This window comes from Accipiter gentilis, chromosome 13 (genome assembly GCF_929443795.1).
Source record: "Accipiter gentilis chromosome 13, bAccGen1.1, whole genome shotgun sequence".
Lineage (NCBI taxonomy): Eukaryota > Metazoa > Chordata > Aves > Accipitriformes > Accipitridae > Astur > Astur gentilis.
Genome location: NC_064892.1, coordinates 32,992,054 through 33,014,587, shown reverse-complemented (window position 1 = coordinate 33,014,587; position 22,534 = coordinate 32,992,054). Strand labels below are relative to the sequence as shown.

At 40.1% G+C, this 22,534-nt stretch overlaps 1 long non-coding RNA gene across 21 annotated transcripts in view; it reads left to right on the top strand.

Annotated features, from left to right (window-relative positions):
- The window catches only part of LOC126045241 (uncharacterized), a 107,901-nt gene that overhangs the window by 68,678 nt on the left and 16,689 nt on the right, over window positions 1–22,534 (top strand). For 7 of the 21 annotated variants that reach the window (XR_007507988.1, XR_007507987.1, XR_007507978.1 and 4 more), the window contains 3 exons: window positions 202–3,324; window positions 4,949–5,043; window positions 6,457–9,466. This is a non-coding gene — a long non-coding RNA (uncharacterized LOC126045241). Of the gene's footprint in view, window positions 1–201; window positions 3,325–4,948; window positions 5,044–6,456; window positions 9,467–10,379; window positions 17,687–18,985; window positions 19,181–21,403; window positions 21,555–22,149; window positions 22,234–22,534 lie in introns of those variants that run through there. The other 14 variants (XR_007507982.1, XR_007507972.1, XR_007507985.1 and 11 more) reach the window with 13 other exon arrangements.

The window sequence follows — 22,534 nt, the reverse complement described above, 5'->3', positions numbered from 1 at the left end:
ATTCTCTTAATTCGTCTTCCTCTACGACCACAAAGTAGCCTCAATTAAGTTGAGTCAATTAACTGAATATCATAGGTTATACCTGAATGAAATAATAATGCAATAGTAGCCAAAAGTACACCGATACCTTTAAAGTAATACTTTGAAATATTTCAGCTGAATCTTTTTTACTTTTTTAAATATATGCATATCACTTTAAAGGCTGCTGACACTAAGAATTAGAGGGAAGAGGGTTCCTTAACAAAGCAACCAGAAGGCAGGAGTAAAAGAATGTACTTCTAAATGTAAGTTTTAAGAATGAGCAAGAGTTATAAATTCCAGTGTGTTTGCAGTATAAATATTACAGTGTTGAGTAAGCATATGACAAAAATAAAGTGAAACTACTATTGTTTAAACGGATGGGGGCGGGGGGGAAGTAAACAGTGTATTATCAAGATACAGCTACATACACATTTGGATCTTAAAATTTTGATGCTTGAGAACAGCAGTGTTTATATTTCTTAATAGTGAAGTGAGATTATCCCTAATTCAGTTTTTTCCCAAATGAATGTAGTAAAAAAAAAAAAAATAATTACGTATTTGAAGCAAGAGTTGAACTGTCAGTGTGTTTATTCATATTGAATGGTGTATTAGTGGCACTGAACTGTGAACTCTGAGAGGAGAGCTTTGCAAATTTACCAGCAGTTGTCAAAAAAGCTATCACTGCAAAATGTCCTGTCTGCCATGTGAGAACGTTACTCTCTTCATGGAATGCACAGAACAAGACACGCTTGTCGAAACTGCCCCACTTCAAACTGTGCCATCTGAGTGCAAACCCTGTCTCATTCCTACTTTAAACTAAGAAGCTAAACTGGGAGAACTGAGATACGGGGATGTTCTTTCTGATGTCTGTCTTATGGGGGAGAGTAGCACTGGTGGACAAAAAATGTAATGCTTTAGACTGTGGAACACTTAAAGAGGCTTTCAGTATCTTTCACCTTCAGATTTCTAGTTTTAAGTTGAAATGATGTTGGGAAAGGGTCACAATGAACAGTGAAGCAATAGCCTTGTTTTCATAGTGGATCTGTGTTGCTTTGCATTAATGAGTAAGTAACACAAGCAATGGAGTACAGTTGTGTGCAAATGGTGTATAACACTATCGGTGAGAAAGGTGTTTTGGCCAAGAAATATCAAGAGAGCATTTTTGTTGTATGAGCAAAAGGCACAAGGTAAATGTTTAATCTTATGTCATGTTCTTGGGCATCCGAGACAATATACAGTGTTTAATAGAAAGGCTTTGATATGTTTTACTCCACTGAACTGTCAGATTGCTGGCTAGTGGTACCTTTTGGATACAATATGTTTCACAGAATTTAAGGAGCTTATTAGTAGTTATAGTAGCATTTAAGGACCTTATTAGTAGTTATAGTAGCCAGAAGTTCACTTGTAGCTGCTTTTCATGGGGTCAGAAAGAGACTGAATTGAGCTTGGTGTTGTCATAAACTCTTAACCATAAACCAATAAAAACTGAACATGGTATTTTATATTAGGCTTGGTCTTTGATAAATCAACTAAGAAATACTGAAATCAAGGAAAGGCTCCTTCCTTGCTTCCTTGATTGTGAACACCCCAATCACAAATCACACTTTTTTTTTTTTTTTTCCCAAATGATTTAATTTCTTTTTTTCTAACAGCATTCCTGACTTCTGCATATGTGTAGAGAGCCTGCTTCCATGGCATTTCAGTTCTGCATCTTCAGAATCCTTTTTTTTCTTCCATCTTGCGCAGCAGAACTCTCACTTTCAGGGGCTTAGAGGGATCTAATGGAGCTGCCTGCATACATGATTCCCTGCCTTTATTGAGGTCTCTTCTGTCTGTCTGTCTGTCTGTCTCTCTCACCCACAGAACCTCATCTTAAGACACAAGGATAGAGGTAGGAAAAGCACTCTTGATAGCATGACTATATTAGCTTTATGACCAAAACATAGAGGTACAAAGCTTTGTGCAGACACTCCTGGATTTCAGTAGATTTCTGGCTTAGCTATCAGTACACTTTTTATCTTAGTCTTCCTCCTTTCATCCTTTTTCTGTTCTTCAACCCCTTCTCTCACATAGAATGTCTTCAATTTTATGTGAAAACTTGCTTACTCTCCTTACAGATAAAATGTATTTTTAATAGCAGCGTAGAAAATATACAGTTGTGTTGTGTTTGATTTTTGTTTGTTTGTTTTGGGGCATTTTTGGTAGTAAAGTTAAAAAAAAAAAAAAGAAGAAAAAAACCCACCAAAAACATTTTTTAAAAAAAGAAAAACGACCAACCACAATCCTGTAATGCATGTGATGTTTTGTGTTCATGTTTTGGGTGGGTGGGGGGAATTACCTGCAAGTTCCCTTACTAATGTACTTACTGTAGAAAATAGAATAATAGTTCTGCCAAGTCTTCATTTCATGGTGTGTGTAGTTTAATTTTAGAGGGATTTACTTATGCAGCAGAAAAAAAATCCATGCTTAAACTAGAAGCTAAAAACAACAGGGCAATTGAAACAACAGTATCTAGTTAAACATACATAGTTTACAAATGAAGAATTTGCCTGAATGTACAAATGAGAAATGTACTTCCAAAGGTATTAAATGTTGCATCTGTCTTATTTAAATAATTTTTCAATCTTTTAAGGTAAATCTACAAGTAAGAAGAAGTATTTTATTTCTTTATCTTTGCCTTCCATGTTATGTATATATGGTGGAGATTTTTCTTTACCTCTTCCTCTCTTGGATTACACCTAGCACGTTTTCTTCAGGGAGGAGACCAACTGTCAGAGCATACCTTTACAGTTAAGTTTATTTTGACTTTGTATTCAGGTTTTACTTCACCAAGGTACTGGGTAAGTTGTGCGTATATAATCTAGTTTGCCTATTTTAGCTGTCCGATTTAAAAAACAAACTAACATAGGTAGTAAGAGGGGAAAACAGTGTAAATGTAGTTGTGTGTGTATAAAATATACCAGAAATGGCTCTTTCATACAGTTCCTACGGTAGCATTTGTACCTAGATAGCTATGTAAAAACCTCAGTGTTGCTGCAGTTACCTGTAAACTTACACTGGCAAATCTCACTTTAATTGGCACATTTGTAGCAACAGACCCTTCTAGCAGAGATCATCCTGCTATATTATTGTAGGAACAAAAATACAAAGAGAAAAAAGGAAAACTCAACAAACTTTCCCCCTCTGTGGCCTGCCAAACTTTTTCGTGCTTCCAGATAGCCCTGTTAATTTACAGAAGTTGTTTTATCACGAACTGACTAGAAGGCTCATTACAATGGAATGGAGTGCTTGGGTCCATGCTGTGTAAGTAGCTTTTGTCTTAATAACTTGGTATAAAAACATTAAAGAAAGCATAATTCATGTTATCTAGGGAACCAGTAAAAGTACTGTACACATTTAAAATGCTGGCATACTTTAGTATAAGAAAAGGATACCTGGCAGGGATGTGAACTCCAACTCTCTTGCCTACCTCTTCAAGTAAAGTAGCATGGTCATGCTAGACTGGGGCAGATGAACTCCTGCTCCTAATAAGAGATAAGTTACTGTTCTTGCTAACAATCTGTTGGGGGTGGCAGGGTTATTTTATTTATTTATTTATTTCCCCCCTGAAATGGACTAAGAAGCACATTTAAATTGTCTGCCAAAAAATTGTGGCAAGTGTAACCTGCAGAGGTAATAAATGGCTTGGGGACCGATACAGTACTTGCCAGAAGTTTATTCTGAAATCAACTCTTAACTCTCTTATATATGAAAGTTGTTTTTTTCACATTAGAGGTTTCCAGATGACCAAAAGTTAGATTAGAAAATAACCCAGGCTTTTTCATTTTGAAGTAAACATCTGCATAATCTTTAGTTCCTCTAATCAGACACACAATTGTCCAGTTCCTGGTTCATGTCCCATTAAGGTATTGTGCACAGTTGACAATAAAGTCTAGAGCTTCACTGTAAGTAAACAGTCAGCTTGGCAATGGACAAATGTTTTACAAACATTTTGTAGTTTATTAATACAGCTGATGTCAGTACATGAAAACTAACGTTCAGTAAGAAAATTCTGCGTTCAGCTTTCAGCATATGTTTCTATTTCCTTGAAGTATGGTAGACACCTTGGCATAACGTAGCAGCACATAATGGTTTGTGGGTTTTGAAAAGGTGCAGGCCATATTGTGCTGCCTCAAAAATACAAGGATTTCATCATCCTGAAGAGAAATAGCACTTATGAATTAGTCAATCTTGTGATACTGATGTCTGTCATACTTTAGCAGCACGTAAATATTGGTGTTAAGACTGTAAATATCTCCAGTATTAACTGTGCTGCTGAAGTAAGGCTAGCCACTTCTGCATGTGAGTCATAAAAAAGGACATTTCATGTATTTCCTGTTGCCTTTTTGTTGTTATAATTTATATGTTGATTGTTTATGAACACTTTCTTGGCTTATGTTTGTATTTTCATCTATTCAGAAACAATATTTAGGACTTCATAGTATCTAATGATAAATATAGAATAGACGTGTATATAACTTTTATTGGTTTACATGAAAGCTGAGTTTATTAAAGGAGCCATCTCAAGCTACACGTGTCTAACAATCCTTTGGTAAGTGTGTTTATATATATAAAAAAATTATTTAAATGGTGTTACTTTAAATGTCAGCATTTCTTTATTAAAACTCTTAAAACTGTGTGTTCATTTTTGCAGCATTTTCTTAATGAATGGAACTGGGAAATGTTTTGTCATGTTTTTAGCAAAGGGAGCACATAAAGTGAAAGTGTCTTCCAAAATTTTTAACAAAACTTATTAAACACTTCATTTCTTAAATCACTGTGTCTATAGACAGGTAACAGTTTTACGGTTAGAAGTTTAAACTATGTATCTGACTGTGAACTTACTAATTTTCTTTTCTCATCTTCCACTAAGATGTTTCTCTTGCAGGGGAATTTTTCATTGAGATGATTGAAATCGCTGCAGTGAGAATGGAAATTACATGGGCTTCTTTCCTTTTAAAAGCTGCATGCAACAACTGTGTGGTGAGTCAAATGTAGACTAATGGTTATGTAAATGTCACTAATTTTAGATACAGTCAAGATCTGAAAGTGTGTTTCCTTTTAAGATATTATTTTCTTCACTATCATGACTCAGTATCACTTGCTAATCTCATTTTATTAGCCCCATTATATTCTACCATTAAAATACACATGCCTCCTTCAAATAAGTGCTCACAGATTCAACTTTATACATCGTATGGATGTTTTAAAAGGAGGGAAAAAAGCTTATCTGCACTGGGGATTTGTTTTGACTTCAGGCTTCACAGGCCTGCTACTGGTATAGTTGCACAGGTACAAACATGACGTAGATGAATATGAATCCAAGTTGTTATAATTCATAAATCTGCATTACGTGACCGTATAGAATTTCAGCCTGGTGTATGTGCTGGTAAAAAAACCCACACTTTTCTTGTCTGCCTCTGCTATGGATTTGAACTGGTGAAATTACTGATGGCTAAAATTTCCAATTTAGTTCACTCCTGAGTGGTTCTCAATAGTAAAGCTGTGCAGTATTAGATAGCCTACAGCTTTTCATAAAGTAAACACTTCTGTGTGTACATTTACCTACTATGGATCTCTTAAGATATGTGGCCAAAATGTGGTTGACTACTCAAAAAAAAAATATGCTATCTGGCTCAAAGTTGGATAGCTTTCTCACTGAGGCTTCTTTAAGTGGCAGTATATTTGTTTATCTGTAACTGCTTAATACTAAAGACCTGCACATACATTTCAGCCATTTGGAAACTTAGAAATGCTTGGAAAGACCAGACTCTGTGGGTTATAAAAGAAAGAGACATTATTCTTCCACTATTTCCCTCCCTTTAATGGTCACTGATTTTTGTTAGCACACTGCAGACCATGGTGCTTGCAGAGCGCCATCCATCCTGTTACTCTTGTAGACCTAATATTTTAATGTATCTAGGCTTTTTTACCAGTACTTCTATGAGTAGATGTGAGTCTAAAGAGCTGATCAGAAAGATTTGAGACAAGTAAGTCTATTTGCGTGGCTTTGTCAAAGTCCAGTGGCCAAACCATTTATTCCTGACTACTTCATTGTGCCAGTGCAGGCCTTCATGTGAACAGCGAAACAGACTGCTTCCTTCTGGTTCACAAGGCAGGGTATGGCAGGGAGTAGGAAGAAGCAGAAGGGGAAAGGTTGGACTACCTTGTTTGGTGGCCCCAGCAGCTTGTAACAGTTTATTGACAAGAAGAAAATACAATTTGAGCATTTGCAGAATCAGAGCTCAACTGAGGAACCAAAGTTCCTGTCTGTGTACTTCAAGTGCTTATGAAGGCTTACTCAAATTACTCAGTTCCTAAATCTTTGAAAAGAATGTCATATTTCTTGTATGGTTTACGGTTGCCTTAAATAATATTAGCAATTGTATTTTCCAGGGTTTTACCTGCATGGGCAGTGTCATAGCCCATGGCTGAATGGAACTCCCTCTGCATTGCAGCCCTGGGGTCCTAAGGATGGTGCCTGATGCAAGAAAGGAAGGCTCGCTGTTTTCAGTTCAGGTGCTTATTTTCTGCTAGGCTTAGGAGCTGTACGGGGGAAAAAAGATGTTTAATTCATATAAAAGGAAAAGAAAAGATAGGTCCGCCTGGAAATAAACTGAGACTAGTAGCTGTATAGGAGCGAAGACAACTAGTGAGAGGAGTGTGTCTAAAAATCTAATGTTGAAAGGTTGGAGCTGAGAACTGATAGGGGAAGGACAGATCTGATGAACTGGAAAACTGGAAGGGGGGGTGGGGGGGAACTTCTGTCCAGGTTGAGCAAAGATTTGGGGGTTTTGTTTGTTTCTTGAAACTGGAAGAAGCAGCAGCCTGACAGAAGGGATCTGACCTGAGGCAAAGAGGAGTCAGTCTTGGGGGAAAGGGGCTTGCATACCTTGGATCACTCCTAACGTTCATTAGAGCACTCTGCACTTCAGATCCAGAAGGGAATGCAGACTATTAAGTAGTAGCTCTTGCTGTCATCTGTGAAATCACTGTCAGTTTCATCCCCCTCATCGTATTCCACACAGAAAAGGGCAACCTTATTAGTGCTCTCAGCTACTTCATTAATTTGGTCCTGAAAAGGAATTCCAAAATAACAGCACAGTTGAGGTTGGAAGGGACCTCTGGAGATCATCTAATCCGAGCAGGGTCAGGCAGAGCAGGTATTTTAGGGCTGCGTCCAGTCAGGTTTTGACTATCTTCAAAGATGGACACTCTGCAACCTGTCCTGTTCAGGTAGAATTTTGTGCTTGTTGCCTCCTGTCCTGTCACTGGACACAGCTGAGAAGAGCCTGGCTATGTCTTTTTTACTCTCCCTTATCCCCATCAGCAGGCATTTATAAACTTTAAGATCTCACGCACACCAGCCTCTTCTTCTCCAGGCTGGACTCCCAGCTCTCTCAGCCTTTCTTCATGTGAAAGATGCTTCAGTTCTGTCATCGTCTTGGTATAAACTATTTACTTCCACAAATGGGAATTGGAACTCAAAGGGGAAAATGCTTTTTTGGGGGAAAAAACAAAACACAACCTAATAACTAAACTGTAAAGAGAATATGAAGATCACAAAATGAAACACTAAGAAGATAGATAGCTCCTGCTTTAAGATTCAGCAATCTTCATTTGCCCCCTTGTGTTAGTGTACTATGAAGCAGTCTTTGTGATCATTCAGAATATTTAATCTAATGATAGGATTGACCTGGTGTGGTACAGAGCCAGGGAAGATGTTTGTGGGCTGTGCAAGCAAGAAGCCTGCAGAAATTCATAGAAAATTCTGTAGGCAATGGAACAGAAGACTGCAAGTAGAAGCAGCCATGTCTTCACGGTTATGTCAAATGAGAATTCCTAAGAATTGGACATGATGTTTTCTTTTTCTGCCCTTATTCTTATATGATGTTAAACAAGTTACCAGGGTATTGTTTTTGTAGTACCGGTGTTCCTCACTTCAGAGGGTGACTTAAGACCCTCACGGCTGACAGAAACACTGGCTGTTCACATTTGCAGCTGAGCTTCTTGGGAGTTGTCATTTGAATTAAAATACTGTGTAACATATCTGTTGACAGCCTTCTGTCGTCTTAGGGTACCTCAAACTGTTGCATACTATAGTTTCTACGCCTCCATATCACATTTAACATAGGGGTAATAGACACTTACCTTGAAGGGCTGTTGGGTTTTGTTTGTTTAAAAACCACTTTTATTTAGTAGCTGTACTACAGTAATGCATTTCCTTATGGAATTTTCTGTGGCGTTTACTAACTCTGATCTTGGAGAAAGAGATGAGTATTGTGCATCTTTTAAAGACCAGATCTGCAATCAACTTTCCTTGCTACCAGCTCAAGCTGAGAAACCGAGTTTCCATGTTGTTGATTCATGGCTTATTCGTACAGTCCTGTGAGCTCCAAAATACTCTGATTTGTGTCCTATCTTGTCATTGATTCATTTTGCATATTTAGCTATTACTATTAAACACTTGTTTGTCCCATTTTGAGAATGTGGTTTCATGAGCAACACATTAAATATTCTGCAAAATCTTTTATACACTGAAGGCAGTCTTCATGTTTGAACTTCAACATATTTTACAACAAATTTACCTGTAAAGAACTATGTTGCAGAAAGAATGAACTAGTTAAATTGTAACACTTAATTTCTTATGTACAGTGGTAAACAGGGGATCTTTTAAAATGTAAAGTGACTTAACACCTATGCATTTAGGACTTCTACAGGCCATCATTCATCAAGTTTCAAAAGCAGTTTTCTTGGTGCTGCATATGGCACACTTCCTGAGTGAGAGTGGTTCTGTACTTGATATTCAGATATAGACATGTGAAAATGTTTCCACTTTTCCCTTAATAGTGGTATCTTGTTAAGTATTGGGGGAAGTATCTCCTAATCAGGTAGCAATACTAGCAGTAATGATTGGAATTTGAAATGTTTAGACTCTCTTTATGTTCTTCATCACAATCTCTTGTCATAGAAGTCACAAGAAATGATTGATAGAAATATATCTGAAGTGGTGAGCTACTATTTTAGCACAGTTTAACTTGAAGCAGAAGTAGCAATTCTTCATTTAAAACAAACAAAAAGTTTAAAATGTATTTGAAGGAAAACTTACGTCTGAGATATATGTGAATCTCCTTTCTAAGGTGGCAGTTGTGAGTGTGTGTCAGAAGAAAATGTTTAACTATAAGCAGAAATAAGAAAAATAAGGAGAAAATGCCGTGCCACAAATGACATTGTTCATCTTTCTGTGAGGGGGCTAGTATCACTGGGGTATTTCTTTTTCACTCTAAATTAAGCAGTTTATTTCTGTTGGAAGTTACGTAATGGGTCTCACGTGCAACAACTCAATATTTTTTCCACATTTGATTCACTTGTAATAGCTCTGTGATAATAAATCAAATAAAATTAATCTAATATTGCTTCTGTCTCTTAATGTAAAATTTGAACCCTATGTTCAAAAGTTCTGAAATTAACAAATGAATTATAGCAGCATTTATCCAGTTTGAATCTTCAATCTTAAGTATGCAGTGCTGAATAGCTAGAGGCTGACTTAGCTTCTGTTGAGAGATGGGAATAATGTATCTATAATGTTTTCTTCTGCTGTTTATAGCCATAGGAGACAGCCATGGATAGAAAGTTTCACATTTCCCTATGGTTTTTGCAGGGCAAGCGCGTGGCCTTATTACCTATAAAGGAACCTTCTGTCAGCAGCTTTTACGCTTTAAAGTGGTTTTAAAAGTAAAACATTTTGGAATCTCTCATAAAATACTCCAAAAAAACTTAAGTATTTTAAAATTTGAGCCGTATAAGGCATAAATTGTAGAATATAAAGTCTCCAACGTATATACATTTTTAATATTTTATTGAAATAAAGGCAAAGGAAAAGCTTCAGGGATTATATTATTGGACCAGCTAGAATAGTCAACAATAATATATGACTATGGTTCTGCAGCCCTGTGATTCTCAAGCCAGACAAGTTTGGGACTGACAGAGTCTTCCTGTTTCCTTCAGCATTAGCCTGGCTCTGATATTTCCATGGTGGTTTCACTGAATGACTTTGGGTTTGGGTTTGGTAAGCTCGGCCAGCTGAATGTGCTTGCTGTGTGAGCAACAGTGCTGGCACCAAGGAAAAGTTCCCTTTGCTCTCAAGAATGGCAGTCCAGTATTAAAGTTAATTTCCGTTTTTTAAAACCAATGTAAGGAATATTCAGGGCCTTATTCTTCCTTTCTTGATACTCCTACAGACAGATTTTGCCTATCTGCTCTTTAAGTCAGTATCAAAGGGGCTAACAATGTCTTGGTCTACCTCCTTCCTTCTACAGAAGATTGCTATCCGTATATGAAACGAACACAAAAATGCTCTACAGATACAGCTGCTTAGCATATGGAAACAGCTGTGACACCTTTCCTATCATCAAGAGAATGTGAAAGTCTCCCTCTTTTCCAGTAAGCAATATCTGTTATTTGCAGACATACCGACAAATATATAAACTATATTATCCATCTATGTATAATGAAACTTCAGACACAAAAATAAGAAGTTTCCAGTAGCATCAGACAAAGATGAAAAAGAGCTCTACTGTTTTGGAGGTATGAAATCTGTTAAATGACCTGTGCGACAGCCAGTTTTAGGAAGCGTGCGTGGCTGGTAGGTTGTGTGCTCAGAAAAAGGGTTTTGCTGCAGATTCAGTGACATGGTGTAGCCAGACAGCCCCCTGTTGGCTGGATTGTTGTGGAAGTTCCAGAAAAGTGAATTCTGCTTGAATTCAGCAGTTCACTGCACTCAACAAGCTATTTTTTTCATTCCCATATCGCCAATAAAGAAAATGGGGGGAGGGGGGAATGTGTGCACTTGTAAAAAAACTACCTTTGAATCAAGTTTTTTATCCCCCTTGTGTATAAGATAAATGTCAAAGCTTGGTTAAGTAGAGTATCTGCACTCAGTTTCTTAACATCTATAGAAGCTTATTTTTAAAGAGCTGCAGTGAAAATGTAGAAAGGGTACTTTGTCCCTGTGATCAAAATTTAAGACTAGCATACTTTAATATCACATCTGCAGCCTGCCTAATGCAAAGTATTTAGATAAACTTCTGTCAAGAATGCAGGTAATGGATTTTAAAACATAAATGTTTGTAAGCTAGCAGTGAACTAGCCACGTACAGGCTTCAGCCTTGTTTAATGTCTGAGACTCTCTTGCAGACATGTCTATGAGAGCTTCTGCTATTTAATGAGGTACAGTTTTACCAAGAAGCTTGGGGTTTTTTTACTCATGTTTGCTTTGCTTTAATCTGTTCTTCTGTATGTGGCTTAAGCTGCTACCAATAGCTAGCTGCTTACTTCCAGTTTGTTTTTTTCCCATGTGTTAAGAAACCAAAAACCTTGTTCTTCAAAAGAAATAAGTATCTAAAATACTGGAAAATTGAAGGATGCGTATTAGGTATTTTGGCTTTTTTGTTTGTTTGTAAAGGGAACCTAAAATCTGCCTTGCAGTGGTCACTGTATATCCGTGTGGTGATGGAACGCTGTGGGTACTGTGTGAGTGTATGCAGGCAGTTATTGTCTAGAATCTGATGACATACCCATGCTTAAAAGGCACTGGTGGAAATGGGTGACCCAAGGACCGTTTCCAGGAAGAACTCTGTCTCAGAGGCACAGGATCTTCTGCTCTGAGATAAACGATACAGAGGTGATCTCTTTCTGCATCAGGTATGGCCTAAATTATAAAAGCTCATCTTCATTTGAAGAACTGGATTTGTGGCTAAAAATCCATAGCTGTAACAGGAATAGAGAAACCGATGGGAGAATTAATCCTCTACTACACCACAGAACACTAGCATGATGCCGAGGAAGCCAAAGTGCTCAAGGACTCTTTTTTTCCTTTCCCCTTTGGTACACATAAAGAAGTCAATTGTAATCAGATATTTTAGAAGAGTTGGCAAAAACAACAGAGGGTAAGGATACATGCTGTGATCGAAGAGGGGGAATGGGAAAGTCAGGGAAAGACCAAAGAGCTGCTTAAAGATTGCCATGACTTCTTAAAATCCATCAGAAGGGTTTAAGAAACTGGCTGAAGCAATCTCAAGGCGAGGGGACTCTTCCACGAAACTGAAAACCTGGGTTTCAGAAGCTCGAGGGGATTCAAGTTCATATCTCCTGCTTCCGAAGAAGTGCCCAGTGGTAAGTTGCCCACAGATGTTCCCCATCTTTCTTGTTAAATCAAGGATATGTGCAAAAAAGAATAGAAGTCACAAACCAGTTTTGTTCAAAGGTTGTTGGCAGTGATAACTATTACCGTTAGCAGATGAAAGCAAGCTGCAGGTAGGATTTCAAAGGGTACTGGAATTTGCTTTTATTGGACTAACTGCAGTTCCTTGCAAGTTCCATATTCTTTTCCTGAGATGTTTCCTGAAGTAACAGTAAAATGAGCATACAATAAATGTAAGTACCCATTAAAGCTTACTAAAGGAATACCTTATGTTTCCAGTAGATGAACACTGAGATAACTGAATATTTGTGAATTGCTTCACAGACCTCTATTATGCCGAAGTTCTGGGTTTTGTTGCTAAATAGAGCACCAGTGAAGGTGGCTTTAAACTGCTTTATGCTCCTACTTTCTCTAAAGCTGCTGAAAAGGGAAAGCAGGGAGCAACTAGCAGCGTTAAAGAACTTCATGGCTGTTCAGCAGCCAGCAAGGGGATTCACCTCTTCCCTCCTTCAGTCTGCCCTCAAACTGTGTTCTTTTTTCTGTGTTTGAAGAGGCTTTTTGAGGTGTTTTTTTTGACAGGAGGGTTTACAATCTCCCTTACCAATTAGTGGCATTGATAAGAGCCTGTTCTGGGTTGAAGATAATTCAAATAATCTATCCTGATCAGAAAAATTACACCATTTTTCCTCTTCTGAGGAGTGGTTACTTACTCCATTTCCAAATTAGGCTTAAACTTTAGGACTTTTTCACGGTTCTTAGAGTATCTAATTTTTATTTTGTTCAAGCAATGCTAGCAGCTTGGAACATACAGGTTACTTGCAGAACTGTGATACTGTGATCACATTATTTTATGCTTATTCAGGCATCAAGTAAGTAGCCTGAGAAAGGCGCTACCTTACGCTATGAAAGTATTTCAGTTTCCTCTAAAACTGCACCTTTTTTTTTAGCTATGAGCAGTTGTCCAGAGCAGGAGGTATTTTTAATAGTAATGGACAAATTCTTAGCTGTATCCTTTTTTTTTTTTTTTTTTTTTTTTTTTTCACATTTTTTTCAGAGTTCTTGTAAAAATAGCACCTGGTCCTGGTGATTTATAGTGTTTGAGTTTCCCAGGCTGCCAACAGGCTCTTCCTTCGAGACGTCTAGGCCTGGTGAAACTGCCCCGATTCCCCATAAAGTGTGTCCTTGGGATAGGAATTTCTCTGTCACCCTCTATATTAAAACCGAATCATTTATACTGAGCTTGTTTACCTTTGCCAATTTCTTTCAGCCTCCTCTTGGTACTACATAGACAAAACCAAAAAGCCTCCTGGATTCTGCTATCTTTAAGAATACTTGGAATTCTTCCCCATGTGTCATGGTACATGGGCACCGCGTGCGGCCATTGGTACCTGTGCATCTGATTCTCTTGTACAGGAGAACGTTGTTCAGCAGCACCTGAGCGGGGAATAACTGTGGGGTTTTGTGCAAGAGCGGTGTTCATCCTGCCGTCCCCTCCGTCGTCAGACTACCGGTGGCTATGAATAGAGCTTCTCGTTAGCCAGTGTTATACCAGGTAGTCTTTTATTTATACTTATATACTATATATACAGTATAATTTATACTTATATGACCACTTAAATAGTTGTTGAGATTGGGTTTAGCTTTAGAAACTGTAGCATTTCTGTGATTTTATTTTTTTGGTTTGGTTTGGTTTGAGAAACTGCTTTAGCCTAGGAGGTATTCCATATGGACACATACCCCATGAACGAGCACAACCTCCCTAGCGTTCACTTACTGCGTAACCTAGTGGTGCCATTAAGGACTGTCCGCATAAGATACATTTCACTTGGCTTGATGAGCATCACAGGAATCTTCTAAGAAGGCTGAGCAAGCAAAACATCTTGCCTCAAGATGTCACGAGTGCACCTGTGATGCAGGCACCTGGCCTCTGGCTCTGGTTTGCCGGAGCAGAAACCCTGAGAAAGAGCAGAACTCTCCTGCTGTTCCCACTTCTTGCCCTAGGCTGTCAGCAAATCTCCGAACATGGCTAGACCTTGATTAGAGGGTGACAAGGAACAGAACATTTGCAAAACGGATCCTGATTTTCTCCTACGTAAATCCTTCTGAAGTTAAGCATAGCTTAAACCTGGGACCACCAGGCTGTTCAATGATGCAGAGCTGGAATTACCTCGGGTGTTTCATGGTACAGGGTCTGCAGTTCTTAGATACCTCGGCAGCTGTGATGCTAGAGCAGAAATTAACCAGTAACAATGACACCAAAATGAATATTGACAAGTTCGAATCCTCTTTGGATCTTTCAGCTGCAAGCAGACAAAGCAATTGTATTGGGTCTGGCTGGGACGGAGTTAATTGTCCCCGCAGCAGCCCCCCCAGTGCTGTGCTCTGTGCTGGTCCCTAGAAAGGTGGTGATAACCCACCAGTGGGGTGGCTACTGCTGAGCAGGGCTCGCGCAGCATCAAGGCTGTCTCTCCAACAATTCCCCCCCGCCGGCAGGCTGGGGTGGGCAAGATCTCGGGAGGGGACACGGCCGGGACAGCTGACCCCAACTGACCAAAGGGATATTCCAGACCATACGGCGTCTGCCCAGCAGTCACAGCGAAGAGAAAGGAGCAGCGGGGGGGCACTCGTTATTACAAGGTTTGTCTGCTGGAGCAACCGCTACGTGTACTGAACCCCTACTTCGCGGGAGGTGGCTGGACATTGCCTGCTGATGGGAAGTAGAGAATAAATCTTCTGTTTCCCTTTGCTTTATTAAACTGCCTTTATCTTGACCCATGAGGGTTTTTTTTCCATCTTATTTTCTCCCGCCCCCATCCAGCTGAGGCAGGGAGTGGTAGAGCAGCTTGGTGGGCACCAGCGTCCAGGCAGGGACAACCCACCACAGCAATCCCACACCCCGCTGTCAAATCGGGCTGGGAATCACCCCTTATAAGCCTCCAAGGATGTCCTGCCTTCAGTATTGATTCAACCATTCTCTACACTGCTGGTAGTGTGAGATTGTTTTCTGTAAGTTTCCAGCATCCTGTAGGACTAGTTCCATTGAAAATATTCCTGTGCTCAGTCAGAACCAGAAGAAAGGTTCTTCTGTGAGGTTCTCTTTGGCTGGACATCCTACGCTAGGTTGAGAGGTCAGGTGTGGTTCGCATTAGCGTAGCGTACAGAGATGGGACCTTCCTGCATTCTTCAGCATCTCTACATTCTCATCAACGTTTCTTGAATGCCAAGGGTCCTCAAGGGGCCATCCAGACCTTCCAACTTCAGCTTTCAAAGCAAGCCTATGTCACCAGCGATCTTAGTAGCATCCATGTCCATGTTTCATTCTGTTCCTCACCACAAGGCAGCTCCTGACTTGTTACGTCCATCCAGTGAGTACAAAGCCTTCAAAGATCCAATTAGCGGGACAGTTCTACCGAATACCAAAGCCATTACTGAATACTGTTGGACTAGAATGTTGTCTCAGGACGGCCTTGTCTGGAAGGAAAGGTGCCTCTAGCAACAGCAAAAATTGACACCAAAAGAACCAACTTCCTTGCATGTAGCAGTTCACCTGCTTCTTTCAGCAACATGGCAGAGTGTCTGAACTCTTTGATCTGGAACATTCGGGATGTTTTTAAAGTTCTACCTTTCCCTTTCAACCACTGAAGTGGTTTTATAACAGGTTAGTGCCTACCAGCCATCACAGAGACAGATGTATGTATTCCATTTTAGTCACTCATTGACTCCATTCTGTCCCAGGATATTTTAATGAGAGCATGTTAGATCGTTAGTAACATCACTTCTTTTCCTACGGAAAAGAGATCGTACTTTCCCTTTCAAAAAGGGAGAGGGACAGGCGGTAATGACTCAGTCCCAGTCCAGTGTTCGCTCTGGCTGTCCCAGATCCCAGGAGATGTGAATCCATACATCTGAAAGGTCAGATACGGAGCAATGTTTTCAGCTAGCATTTTTTCATTAGCAGGTTAAAATGCCCAGCTCTGAGCTTTCGGAACAGTTATTTCCACACTGTTCCCCACCCAGCCTGAAGGAAGGAGCTGTGGGGTCATTGTAGCAGGAGCTATTGCCTCCAGTAGAAGACCTGTGTGCTTGTCACTGCTTGTTCTAGGAGAACAGAAATCCACATAGTGATCTGAACAAAAGTGTCCCTGTGCCTGTTTGTGCGTTTTCCAGACAAGTTCTGCAGAGAATATCTGAAACAAAAGATGAGTCTAGCAAAAAGATGATCTTTTGCCCATCCTTTTCCACATGTATCTGTAGAGATTTCGTGTGCAAATGAACACCAGTGAACTCTGGATTTCACTATCATGCTTCAATTGTCAAAGAAAACCCTTAGTCAGTAACAGCAGAAAACATCGTTAGCCTAACCAAAGACGGGAGAAGGATCTCGGTTACGTCAGGGGCTACACAGTTACAATTTTTCATTTACATTCTTGATATGACCATATTAATTATTAAGCCATTAATGTGTTCCAGGGATCCACAGTTGACTGAGCCGTCTTCGGAAGGTAATGTTTTGAACAATCATAGGTAGCAAAGGAAAATACTATGGCTTAAGGATCGATTTGCAAATGGGGAAAACATAACGTAAACCAGTCCGTTCCAGAAGATACATTTCCAGTTTATGAAAAATTGGGAACTTACTAATGGAGTTACTGCTCACCACACTGGAATTGAAATAGAGGCCACCGACAGGATGTGTCCAGTAAGTAACTGGGAGGCTTATAACCCCAGCACTGCTGAAGGAATGCTGGTGTGCTGATCTTCAGAGTTTGTCTATTCAGCCACGGAAGGCTTAGCTTCTCTTTCCAGATGTGAGGTATTGGTGTGATTAACCCATCTTAGGTCTGGATCCTGCAATGTTTCACTTCATAGCACAAACGCAGGAATGACCTCTGAGAGAGAAATTTTGTTCTTCAGCTATGCAAACTTATCAATGTAAAATGTTCTGCTGATCCACTTACCTAACACATTGGAAAAAAAGAAAATGTCCCTATAGTCTCATGAGCGTTTAAGTTTCCTACCTAAGTCGTCCTGTGCCTTTTCCACTTTCCTTTAGCAGCTATCACCCAGCCATCCATTCACCGCTGTAAGATCTGCTTTTCCTTGTCTGGTGGCGTTGAAATTTCTGACAGCTCTGTTAACTGTCCTCCCTTCAATACAATAAGTTGTGTCTCTGGTCCCACAAAGGCAGTGACTCTTTCCAGCCGGATTTTATTCCTTAACTCCCTCTCTGCAATGGGAAAGAAGTGAGTTTGCCACCTTCTGTGGGTCTCTGCCTGCCCGTATCACATCGCCTTTTCCCCTATTCCAGCAGTGACCAGGCTGAGGAGTGAGCTGAAGACGTGGTAAAAAAACCGCAAAGATTAAAGGACAGAAGGATCAGCATGCCTTCTGTTTATTGTTGAATACAACATTGTAAATAAAACGGTATGTCAGCTATTATTTTATTACTTAGTTTAGTTATCACTGGGGAACAAAAACAAAAACCGTAGACGAGTCTTTTCAGAAGGCCCTCAATGAAAGCTACAAACGGCCTTTGAAATTCAAAGAAAACTGAGTTCCTGACTCCAAAGTACTAGTAAAACCCCAGACTTGGTGTTTCCAATCTATTGCCTTGTTTTTCCAATGGAGAATCTGGATGGAACAATGTTGCAATGTTTAATTCTTCACAGTTTCAGCAAGCACTCCCCTGACTGGTGCAGCCGAAACTTGCTTAGAAAGCAAAGCCCTAAATTCATTCTCTACAGCAGACTCGTACACATTACTGTTTCCAACCTTTAGGGCTACATTCATCATCCTTCTGACCAGAAAGAAGCCACCAATTATTGAACCATTGCGTTAGAATGGAAACGAAGTAGAACTGGAGGAAGGATTCCTGGAAAAATTTACACGTCAGATCACACTTCAGGGGGTTATTTCAGCAGAAACTACACGATGGTCTAGAAAACTGACATTCCCCCTTTTTTTTTTAATAGAAGTCAGATTTATTTGTATTTTATACGATGACTAGTGATTTACATCCCACCCACCCATTTGAGAATACTCAGGGCTCCAGGCATATCTCCAGCCGGTTCCAGACTATTCAAATCATTGTTGGTCCATCCATTTACTAGTCACAACAAGGCCTTCTGTGACTAATTATGGCCTGACTGCAGCAGGAGAGGCAGCTTCAAAGAATGGGAATCTTCAGACGCACTAGCAGTTCCCTTGGTTCCCAAATTCTTTATTTATGTGGATTACATTGAGCTGACAGATTTAACTGGGCTGTTGAAGATATGGTCAAAGAAGCAGAGTCACTCCCTTCCCTTTTATTGTTTTCTGAAGACATAACAGTCATACGCATCTGTCACTAGAGAGAGGAAGTTCTCCATCACTGGACTTCATTTGGGCTTTTATATGCTGTTTCAGTAGCATCTGGGAATAGATCAATATAATATTTGGTAGGGAGTTGTATTTCCTCGTGATGCGCTGTAAATCTTTTATTGTAGATACCCTCACTGTTTATTGTTGAAAATCAATAAAAATAAACCTTGTAAAGTTAAAGCCTGGCAATGGTTCAGCACAAATCAGAGGGAAGGAGTAAGAGGCAATGAGTCTCCCTCCCCCTCTTGGCTAGCTCCCAGCTTGTTTCCCAATGAATATTCAATAACACTTTGCAGCAATCTGGGAACAAATTAAAAAAAAAATTATTCAAAGTTATGAACACTTTGTTGTAATCTCAAACAGGACTTCTGATCGACTTCGGCGGCTTTCCGGTACTGAATTCAGCTGTGGATCAAAACGAAGTATCGCCCAGATTGTGAGTTGGATATACCTTACACTTACCCCCTCCAGAGACAGACAAAAGCACATCAGCCTTGCTCAGCTCAGATTAAAGGAGTTATTTTTGAGCATTGGAAAACTGGAAACTAACCAAAATAGGTAAAAAGTGGGAGCAGCCCAATGTGGAGAAGACTTTCTCCAAAGTCAGAAGTTACTACCCCTTTTTGCAAGCCTGTGGAAGCTGGGCAGGATGCACTTGCTCCAGCATCCTTCTTTTGCCCTAGGGCTATTAATTCCTCCTATACTGCATCTTAGGGTGGAGTCTTCTACTATTTCCATGAGATTCAGTTATGCAGGGAAGTGGCAAATGGTTTGGAATTATTTAGTAAAGGGGAAAACTTCCCAGTGCTATGGCCAGCACTAAGAGATCACGCTTTTTTAGCCTAAAATGGTATCAACTGCAATAGCTTTATTTAAACATTATTCTTAATCAATTATACAATCTTATAAGCACTGACTGCAGAACCTGTAAGAATGCAGTGACTGCACTTCCTAAAAGAACAAAACCCCTCATGAATTGTCATATCGAAATCTATACCCAGCAAACAGGAAGATATTTCACAACAGACTCTCTCCTTCCTGGTATCAGCAGATTACTGAACAATTCAGGTGGTAAATAAATGACATGTCCCCAGAAGAGATAAGAAGGACATAAGAGAACTTCCCAGTGTGTGAAGAAGCAGACAAAAAGTTACTTAAAAGCACCAAAATGTAATCAATTGCTACAAAAGGAAGTCGGCACGGCGCAAGAACAGGAGGGAGGGAAAAAAGGTGCTGTCTCCGTCCTGTTGGGCTACCTGACAGGCACCACGGGACTGTTGGTAAAGCCCTTGACGGCCTTGAATATAGAAATACAGGATGAAATCCAACTATAAAGGGGGGGAAAGTGATTAAAATAAGAAAGCAAGTATAAGACAAATGAGGTAGTGTCTTTCTGAATTATCTGCCTTTTGCAAATCCACCAAGCTGCCACCTCTTTTTTAGATTATCATCTCCTGCTGCCATGTAAACTGCAGTCCGCGTAGGACAGAATGATGGTGTTACCTTTCTGTTTAGTTTCCTTTCCCTCTAGTGATCTTACAGTTCTGGCAGTACGCTTTTGTGTTAAAAAGCAGAAGAGAGCTGAACTGCTCGCTGTGAGTGAGGGAAAGGGCTGCCCCCAGCACTCCGGCAGTCAGTTTCCAGCACCTTGGGCACTAGTGGGACAGTTTGCACACTTTTGCTGAATCCAAGGAAGGATAAAAAGACAAATACAGCAGTAGTTTACTGAAATCAGCAGATTTTGCACCTTCCCAGGGAAAAAGAATTCTCTTGAGAAAGTTGGCAATGACTTGGCTCATGTTAGGGATCACACATTCCAACTTCCTTGGGAAAAAATGTCTAAATGTTTCAAAATCCCATTCCTATTTAATCAAAAATAGAGCTAGATGTGAGTGATCAGAGCTTCTGCTTCTGTCGTGTGTAAAAGCATGACCACGTCACCTACAATACGCTTCTAGACCAGCAGAGATTGTGTTGTGAGATTACTAGAGTTGACTTGCCTGCCAAGATTTGGGTGAAAGTACTCAGTTTAACACACAAACTGGTTTTGACCAGAAGGCTTTTAAAATCACTCAGACTCATAGCTAACCTCGGCTCTCGGCAGCCAAATTCACTTCTTCTCGTGCAGCCGTTACCTTCTGTGGAAACGCACCAGCGTGAACTTTCTGCTGCTGGTACACCACGCAGTCCGCTCTCTGCTGCATCCCTGCCTGTTTGGGACCTCAGAAGGGAAGGCGCAGTAAAAATATCGGCTACTACTTCTTCTAAATAACTACCTCAGTGCCTGCAGGACAGGCTGCATACCACTCCAAAGGGGGCACGGAAAAATTGCCATCCTGGTTCGGTAACGCTTCACAGTAACATGAATAATCTTGAAGGTGGAGGGCAGCAGCTACCCAGGCCAGCTGGAGACCCTCCTAGTAAATTGATGTGATTTTTTGCATTCATTTGTCTGAAAAAAAACATACTTTCACCCCTTTCTCCATGATTACTGCTGTTTAGTCATAGCTTGCTACACCACCCGTAGCTCTTCCATTGCTGCTTCCACTGTCTGTATAAAGAAATCCAGGGAGGCACTTTCCTTTGAAGAACCAGCTTAATACCAAATTATCTTCAGTTAGAAGTCCTGGTTATCCTACCAGTCTCAGACACTTCCAACAAATTTCTATCAGGTTATTGACACACACACACGCTTTCAAACTTACTTAAGCAAATATCAGTTTAAAAAAAAAAAAAACAAAATTAAAGTGTTGTATAAGAGCCTAATCACATTCTCTGCAGGTGCACAACTGAGAGAAGGTGAAACTTCCCAGTTCAGCGCTAAGTAAGAACAAATGTTAGAAGAACTTTGGGAATCCAAACTTGCTGACAGTCACACGCTTTGCTTCAAAAGGACGCGTAGCCTCCCAGTACGGCATTACTCAAGGTCAAGGTAAAGCATGTATGGTTCTTTACAGGACAGGAACTTGCACTGGTATATTTTTCCAGAGGCAAAATATTACATTCACAGAATTATGTTTCTGCTGAATAAAAATTAACCCAAAAGAGGAACAAAGTGTTCAGCACTAGCCCATCACAATTTGTTAACGAAATGGTTCTACCAAATACTCATTTTGCCAAAGCCATGGAGCATGAGTGATGGCACAGGTTAAAACTCCAGGGCTTTTTAAAAATTGAAATATTTCATATTTTCTTTCACTTTATTTAAAAAAATTACAGTAATCCAAATTTCAATTGTCACAGTGGCTGCTGCAGCAAGGAAAATTAACTCACTACTTCTGCGGTAGGTGAAGTAGCGTAATTTTCTTACTACAAGGGGTTCTGAAACTAGTCTTAAGTTTACACTGCTGCTCTCAGCGATCATTTAACATGTGATGTTCAAGTCCTTTTTTTTTTTTTACTTTCCCTGTAAAAAGTTGTCACTTTTGTCTTGTGTTTCTTGCTATTATTGGTAAGTATCTTCACCAACAATATTCACAGTCACTGACTCACTCAGTACTCACCATTATTGGTTTGTTTTATCCCAGTTGGAGGAATGGGAACTTTTCTGGAAAGTCAGTCCATGGATCTCAACTTGAACTTAGAAAACAAGTAGCGTTGTCTTTGTAGGACAGCAACGTGTCGGGACAGTGATCCCATACAGCTGGTACGCTGTCCCACCCCAATGCTGCCATCAGCAGTCTGACCTCCAAGGCCACCGTGACAGGTCTTCTGACACAGACCTTCACGGAAGGTCCTCACCGCATCACAGCCAGGCCAGGCTGGAAGGGACCTCGGAAGATCACCTGCTCCAGCCTCTCGTGGGTGTCGCGGTTTAACCCCGTCTCGTGGGAACTCAGCCCCACGCAGCCGCTCGCTCGCTGCCCCGCTTGGGATGGGGGAGAGAATCAGAAGAGTAAAAGTGAGAAAACT